Source organism: Octopus bimaculoides, chromosome 19 (genome assembly GCF_001194135.2).
Source record: "Octopus bimaculoides isolate UCB-OBI-ISO-001 chromosome 19, ASM119413v2, whole genome shotgun sequence".
NCBI classification, from domain to species: Eukaryota; Metazoa; Mollusca; class Cephalopoda; order Octopoda; family Octopodidae; genus Octopus; species Octopus bimaculoides.
The window spans coordinates 27481693-27490934 of record NC_068999.1 but is presented as its reverse complement, the minus strand read 5'-3'; the positions used below and the strand labels follow the sequence as shown (position 1 = coordinate 27490934).

Below are 9242 nucleotides of genomic sequence, written 5' to 3'. Positions count from 1 at the left end.
GAGTTCATAATAAAGAATTATTATGGCAAAGGAGGAGATAGGGAATATAGAAGGAAATAAGAGAATGAAAGTAAAAATAATAATATAAAATATATAAAGATATCGTATTATTCGAGGAAAATGGTGTATAGAAGTGGGAAAAAGTTTCCTGTACATGGCATGTAAGTTCCAATAGTAGTTCATGTTTAGTCATTTCAAAGTATGGAGCCATGAATTCTGTGTTGCTCATTTGAAAAGGTCTTGTGTTGTGAATGAAAATTTGAGAATGTATTGGTAGTATTTGTGGATAGATGTGGGGGAGGGATGTTTATGTTAACAATGAGGAGATAGGTCAAAATGAAAACAGGAAGAGAAAATGAGAGGAAGAAAGAGAGAAAAAAGAGTGAAAAAGTGATAAGAGTGAAAAAAGTGAAGAAAGGGTGAAAGAAGTGAGAAAAGGTGTGTTAGTTGGTGGTCAAGATAATGTGAGATATTGTGAACGGAGGATGGGAGGGGAGTGGGGAGGGATAGGAAGAGATGTGAAGGTAAGGAGTGAATAAGTGTGAGATGTGTGAGTTGGGGTTATATGATAGAGCTGCATTATGGTATGGGTAGAGAAAAGGTATGGGTGGGGTGTTACCAAAGTGAGTAGTAATTTTAGTAATAAATTTTAAAGTGGAGGGGAAGAATACAAGGATGTCAAATTTCTATAAATAGACATATGTGATTGTATAGGTTAGTGTGATAGGTAGGAATCAGAGATGAGGAAAGAAGGTATAATGACATATGTACATGCACACATGTACATATACATGTGTGCATATGCATACATACATATACACACACACACATATATACATATATATACACATGCATATACATACACATACATATATATACTTGCATGCTCATGTGCATCCATAAATGTATTTATACATGCATATGCATGTGCATACATATGCACATACGTGCACATGCACATACATATGTACAGGCACACATACACACAAAGTCACATGCATGCATGCATACAGGTATATACGTATGCATGTATACACACACACATACACACACTCATTTATAATCATGTAATGCATGTAGGTGATATCTCCACAAATTACATTGTAGTATTATTGACTGTTGCTGTGGAATTACAGTAACAGTAACTATAAATGATGATATTTATATACAATTTTGTATATTTTATAGATTACACTCTTTTAATCTTTGTTTAAAAATGATTTCTGTTGCTGTATTAACAATTTTGAACATTGTCTTAAAGCCAATTTTTCTTAGTTTTCTCTTCAATTTCACACCATATTCTCATCTTCTCTACCAAGTATATAATCTGTGTCATGAACTTTAAATAAAACAGCATAAACCAGATATCTCTTACTACACTCTCACTTCCTCAGTTTACCTTTCTGTATTGTTTCATTTCATAACTCTCTATATATACTACATCAACAGTAAAATCTTTTATTGTCTTTTCACCAACTTACCAGCCAGCTTTCTGTTCAGGTAATTATTACCCTATTTTATACTGAGATTACTGTTCTAGAGGAAACACAGTTCTTTGTTTTCTCTCTACCTCATCTTTAAGGGAACTTCTACATGATTGCTTAATTTGATAGAAGAAGCATGATCAAACCTTCCTCAAATCACACTCTATTATCGTTTAAAAAAAATGGAAGGATACATTTAATAATATAGTTCAAGATACACTACATGGAAGCCTGGTCATGGCTACAATGGCATAATTCATTTGTCTGCTTAATCCGAGATGGCCTGTGGCTAAGCAATATTATCATCTACAGATGGTAGATTTGCAATGGGCTGTGCATAAATGTAATGTGGATACTAATTTATGGGACTACTTTTCTGAACATCTTGCTATCTGTGATATTCAAAGATTGTGTAAACATCATTGTGCTAAACTCTTAACACATGAATGGCATGCAGCTAGAACCCTCGCAATTGCTCCAAATGTGCCTCACTATCACTGATTATCTCACCAGGCATCCCAACAACTAGTCCTTCTCTTCAGGGTCCCCAGCAATTATTGATGCTAAGGCCCACAATGGAGTATTGCTCTTACATCTGGGAGGGAGCTACTACTGCATACACATACATCCAAAACTGCATCTAGAAGAGGGCCACCTAACAACTGGCATAAAGTAACTCCAAGATACTCAATGAGTCTGTAGCCTGCAGGTGGGTTGTATCCCATCTTTGCCTTTTACTATCACTACAATAATGGCCTCAATTCCTCAGAGCCAGTTAGGTTCATCCCACCTTCATTCAAGCATTTTCAATCCACTCCTCCCTCCTCATATCATTCCTGTTGTGTCCAACCCCTGTAAATCCTTTCTTTCAAAAATGTTGGCTTCAATTCATTACACTTTCAAACTTAAGTAAAAACATGCCACCTTTACTCTTATCTGATTTCAAACTCTGCTCTTTATATTTATCCTTATCTTCCAATCTGTTCTACATTAATGTCCATAAGGGCCTTTGATACATGTGTACATCCTTGTGAGTGAGGGACATTGTTAACAGATACATATGTACATAGATACATACATACAAATATACATGCATACATACATGCATACATACATATATACATACATACATATACACATACATACATACATACATGCAAGCATGCATACATATACCTTGTTATCTTTCCCTTCTTCCTCTTCTGAAGGCTGGTGTACAGGGAAAACAAAGGGATGAAAAGTAACATATTAGTCCAAATTATGTCTTGTGAGCTGGCATTGAACACTTAAAAAAACAGGCATTTCAGAAAAAATATAGTTTCTTTGGTACAATAAAGAATAAAAGATGCCAACTTAAGGCAGTTTTCATGTCTTTACAGTTTGTAAGGAAGTCTTTTACCAGAACATAGTTCTCCATTGTGTTGAGGATTTGGAATTCTTCTATATTTTTCAATGTGAACAACATGGCCTGTCTACCTCTTCTATGAGAGTTCTATGCTTACAGTATTTGCTATCTTCTTGTTATTTTCAAGATTACATCCCTCAAATTGTCTCTCTAAGATATATGCAAAAATGTGTCTTATTGTGTTTTGGATACAATACCCACATTTCACAGCCATATAGCAAAGCATACAAAAACATGTTTTAAAACAGACATTTTAGTGTCACATTGTATATACATACATACATACATACATACATTCATTCATTTTTTTGGATTTATGAATTGAATACTGATTTATTTAACTGTTACAAAAATGGGGAACATAGGAAGAAAGTTAGTGAATGTAACTTTATCAAAAAAAAAAATCTGAAATTAACTTTCTCCCACACAGTATAAACAAAAGTGTGAATGATGTTAGAACACCACACAATTTCACAATTATTGATATTCCAACAGATATTATACTGCCTGCCAGCCAAACTTCATTATTAGCTAAAGTAACTGACCACTGCTACTCTACTACAACTCTCGTAAATAACAGGCAAATCACAATGGTCATTGCAGTAGTATTCAGGGTTATATATCAGTGAAATTTTTCAAGAAAAAATAACTTTGGCTTTTAAGTACTCTCCTTCGAGAGTACTTCAAAGCCAAAGTAAGCAAAAGACCAATAGATATAGTATCAAAAACTATTAATAAAATCAGAGAAGAGTATTTACGACAGTATAATGACTGCTCATTCTGTCTACTACATACTCTGTCTACTACTGCAAAGCTGTACATAAACAATATGCGAAAAGCAAACAAAACTAAAAAAGTGCCATCATGGGTTTTGAAGACAGAGTAAAAGATAACTGATTTATAGAAGACCATCAGCCATGTGATGATGCTTATTGCTTGCAAACAAAGAAGTTGAAAATCTGGTAAAAGGCTACAGAAGATGTGTGCCGGCAACAATGTGAACCTTAGCTGGAAGTGAAAATACCATGGTCCCGACTGCATATCGATTTTGCTCATAATACATAGACATATGAATTAATTTTTACAATGCAGTCGTCCTTTCACACGGAATTTTGTCTATCTTTAAGCCATGACCCTGAAGTAACTTATATATGAGGGAATTGTTATTGTGTATATATATCAGAAAATGCATATAAGTTGAAACAATTTCTTGGCCTTTTATGGTTTAAAAAAAAATTATTGTTTATGTTATATAATATTATGTTATATTATATTCATAGTATATCATGTAATATTATAATACAAATAAATTATTGGATTGTCAATAGTATCTCTCTATTTAATTTATCTTTGTAATTGCATGATACCAATATTTATATGGTATTCAACTGACGTACCAGTGAATTGGAAGTTTAACACACCCCTTTGAAGGATCTTTTTTCCTCAGTTTGTTACTTTATATATATATATATATATATATATATATATACAGGGGTTGGACAAAATAATGGAAACACCTTAAATTTCAAACAAATTTATTTTAATATGGGGTAGGACCGCCTTTGGCAGTAATTACAGCTTGAATTCTATGAGGTATGGACTCGTACAAAGTTTGAATTGTTTCCAAAGGAATTTTTGTCCATTCTTCAGCTAAAAAAGCCTCCAGTTCTTGTAGTGATGATGGTGGAAGATATAGACTCTTTACTTGTTTTTCTAAAATGCACCATAAATGTTCAATAATATTGAGATCTGGGAACTGTGATGGCCAGATAAGATGTTCAACTTCACTAGAATGGTCCTCGTGCCATTCAGTAACAACTTTAGCTGTGTGAATTGGTGCATTATCATCCTGAAAGATTGCGTTTCCCTCTGGAAACAGTTCCACAACCATAGGATGAATTTGATCAATAAAATGCTTAAATAGTCTTGACTATTAATTCTCTCATGAAGAGAAACCACTGGGCCGGCAGATTTCCAAGATATACCCCCCCACCAAAAAAAAATTCATCACAGATCCTCCTCCATATTTAACAGTTGGAAGAAGGCAGTTTGGGTCAAATGCTTCTTTTGACTGTCTCCACACATATACTCGGCCGGTGGTCGGAAATAAAGTAAAGGATAAAGTGATGGTATGTTGTCAAATTACTGTGACAGTCCCATGAAAGGGAAGAATGCTACTGCTATTTAGCCCTAGGAAACACCGTTTCTTGTTGGCCTTGACACATTTCCTGTGTCGTTACGCTAGCACCTGCCATACGAGCACCAACAATTTGACCATCATAGCTCGTGATAGGCATTTTCAAGTACAACCTAAGTGCAGTAGTAATATTAGGAATACTTCAGCTAATAGTTACTCATAAATAAACTGAAGAATGCTAAACCTCTTCACTTAAAAACTTTATAACTACTACAACTCTTGTTAGTACTTCAAAATAGTACTGCATGTTTTTTTCTCAACTGTTCTTCAAGTTGCTAATCTACAGTGTTTTTATTTAACTTTCGTGTTAGCCAGCTCAACATCGCCCTGTTATATTCCATGCTGCCTTCATGATTTTCTAGAGATCTGAGTATATTCATCCAGTCAGAAAAACCACCCGTTGTAAGTGATATTTGGGGTTTAGAAAAGAGTTTGCAAACAAAACAGTATATATAACCTTACTCTTTGAGTAAACTAATCAGGACCTCATCACAATCTGACCATTTATCACTCTTTTTTGAAAGTACTTGTTTCAGAAACTTCGATTTTGCTGTTTGCAAATCTTATTGGATTCAGTATATACATTATCTGGGTTTTTGTTTTGAAAAGAAAAAAACAAAACAAAAAACTGATGTCTTGCATTAAACAGTTTTGTATGAAATCATTATCAATTGTTACGGGCCAGTTTTTTTTTTTTTTTTGAAATCACTAAATTTTCTTCCTGTTTCCTGTTTCTGCTCTCTCTTTTCTCGAAGTTCTTGACCACTGATCATCATCTGCACAAAAAGTGTCAACAGTAGGTTCATTATTACTCAACAGAGCACTCATGGTTTGTGCATTATCATTGAATACACTGGTGCTTGCATGGCTTGTTTCAGTTGCAGGTGATAACAAACTTTTAGTTGACTTTGTAAAATAGTTTCATAGGTCTTGACATTTAGAAATTTCGTTAAACTGCTTTTCCTTGAGTTGGCATTTCTGGTATCTGCTTAAATACTTTCTTGAAGACATTGCTATTCCTCTTGGGGCCTAGACCTCTGTGAAAAAAAGATTAGGGTAGTATTTTCATTAGCCACAGCAAGACAGAGATCGATCAAGATAAGGGTCCACAACTTAATATATAGTCATAAATGGAGAATTATTCATTTTGTACAAGGTTATATTCAAACAATTTTTAAAGTAGAAAAAATGCTTTGTTACTGAACAGATTGTAATCTCAAAATTAGGAAGCAAACCCTTTCATTGGTCATTAAATAATGGTGTCCTACTGAGAAAATGAGAATTCTTATCTCTACCAGGCTGATGTAGTAGCAAACATATTTGACGATAGGAGGGGTAGGGTTGAAGTTTCCAAAATAATTCAAGGAAAGCGAATTATCTGCAAGTTGATTGTATTTTTTATTTTTATACTAATCCACACCGGATGGAACAGTTCGTGGTTAGACACTGCATGTCTAGACTCTGTGTAGGAGTATGAGATGACACTGTCCACTAAGACTAGTGACAGAAATCTGCATAGCAAAATACAAAAGCAAAAAATTGACAGAATGAAAAAATGAAGTTGTTTCAGAGGGGCCCCAGTGGGATTAGCGGCCCCAAAGCTTAAACTTCATTAGTTTTATAGTAGATACGTCACTGTTCATGAGACCTGGTATAAGTTAATTACAGTGGATGTATACGTCAACCAAGTGGACAAAATGATGAGTGAACTTGCAATTAAACAACTGAGATTGGCCAATAGAGACAGGCCAATTCTCTTGCAAGACAATGTTTGACCACATGTTGCACAAAGAACGCTACTCAAGTTACAGGAACTGAACTTGGAAGTACTCTGTCATTCACCATATTCGTTAGACTTTGCACCCAGTGACTATCATGTTTTCCAGGCATTAGACAATTTTTTGCAAAGAAAAAATTTCAAATCTGAAGAAGATGCAAAAAGAGTCTTTTGTGATTTCATCACCTCTTACTCTCCAGAATTCTTTGCTGCCAGCATAAATAAGATACTGATAAAATGGCAAAATTGTGTTGATGATTTAGATGCATACTTTGATTAACTGTATTGTTTTTTGTTGAGCTAAAGTAAAATAAACTTTCTGCCTAAAATCGGACATTTCATTCTTAATGATCTCTCACACACACACACACACACACACACACACACACACACACACACACACACACACACACACACACTATTGACAATATAGTGGAGATTGTAATGTTCAAAAAGCTAAATATTTTTGAATTTTGTTTGTGCTTTTCTTGTCAAGATTTGCATCCCTGTTTAACATGCTTCCAAGATAGATATTTAAAGAAAGATTCAGTTTTCATTGTTGTATTCTACATTGTTAGAATCCTTGAGGATCTAGGGGAAGGTTGATGAAGAAATACAGTTTTACAAAAGCGTATTGTAAGATCTACCAGGATACATGTATATGTACATACATATATGCATAAATGCAGTGCATACCTGTGCACATATACACACCTCACACATACATACACAGACACAAAGCTTATGGCCAGGTATATTTTTTATGAACTCGAGGGTGACCATCACATTACATTGCAATCCAAGAGCTGGAGAAAGCAATGAAATACCTTATGAACAAAAGAGAAATTGAAGCTCTTAAACCTCCAAGATGAAACAAAGAATTGCTGACTATGTCACATTTCTGTGGAAGATATCACACATGTGATCAGATGCTGCCCAAAAATGTCACTAAGACACTCGCTCTCATTGTCTCGTAATATATGATGCCTTAGGTTAAATCCACACAATTTCTTTATATTCCTATTAAAACTTCTATCAAATGTAAACTCAAAAAGCATGAGTATTTGAGACAGAAAGGCTAAGTTATATACATAGAGATCAGCTGCGTTTCAGATGCCATGAAGATGAGAGAAGAGAATATTTAGAGACAGAAGCTTCAAGATTTTCCCAGATTCACATTTATTCACATTTATACTGCTAAGTTTTGGTGCATTTGACGGCACTAATTCAAGTAATGGACTTAAAAAGCAAGGTTTTTCAAGCTCAGTATGTGACATGCAAACATACACTTTACAAATACAGTCTGTAAGCAGTACAGTAAAAAATATCCAAGCCTTTTCTAAAGTTCCACATCTAACATTTACCATTTTAGTAATCCATATTCCAGCTATGGAGCTATGTTTCTTTATTAGAAACAAGGTCTTTCTTTTTAGGAAGAATTTAAATATATAAAAAATGAAACATGCAGACATACAAGGTCTGATCAATAAGTATCCTGACTGTTGCCATAGTAACAAAGCTAAATCATGCAGATTGACGCTGAACTCTGCTGTACATATGTACTAAGTTTTAACATTCTAGTTCACTTCTGCTATTTACAGCAGTGCTTGGAAGGAAGGTGTGTAGCGTGTGATTGTTGCATTGACCATGACAGAGAAAGTTGTCATAGCAATACCTGCTCAGAGACCTACGCAAGGTTGCAGAAAGTGTATGGAGAGGATTGTATGAGCCACACACAAGTGTACGAGTGGTTCAGACGTTTCCAAAATGGCTGAAAAAATGGCGATATCCACAAATGTTCTGGGAGACCCGCCACCAGCAGAACTGAAGAAACCATCGCAGATGTGCGTGCATCTGTGAGGAGAAATTGTCAGATTACCATCCGTGAGTTATCAGAGGATGTGCAGAATAGTTACGATTCAGCTCAGTCCATTCTCAGAGAAGATTTGGGTACGAGATGTGTGTCTGCCAAGTTTGTGCCAAACTGCTTTCAGCTGACCAAAAAGACACTTGGGTTTCAGTTGTACAAGAACTCTTTGACTGTCGAGAATGATAAAAACTTTTTGAAAACCTTCCATAGGTCTCTGAGCAGGTATCGCCAAACTTTTTCAAAATCTGATGCAGATTCTCTGCTCAACTTTCTCTGTCATTGTAAAATGTGATGATCACATGCTACACACCTTCCTTCCAAGCACTGCTGTAAACAGCGGAAGTGAGCTAGAACGTTAAAACTTAGTGCACATGCACAGCAGAGTTCAAGGTCAATCTGTGTCAAGTAGCTTCATTCTGCGTGCTTTAGCTTTGTTACTATGACAATAATCCGAATACTTATTGATCAGACCATGTATACATGTGTACATTCATACAAATATACATATA

General features: G+C 35.0%; 1 protein-coding gene across 2 annotated transcripts in view; it reads left to right on the top strand.

Moving 5' to 3' along the window:
• LOC106867947 (sodium-dependent multivitamin transporter) overlaps positions 1-9242 on the top strand; it is a 164192-nt gene that overhangs the window by 142000 nt on the left and 12950 nt on the right. The gene's annotated exons all lie outside the window — the stretch shown is intronic.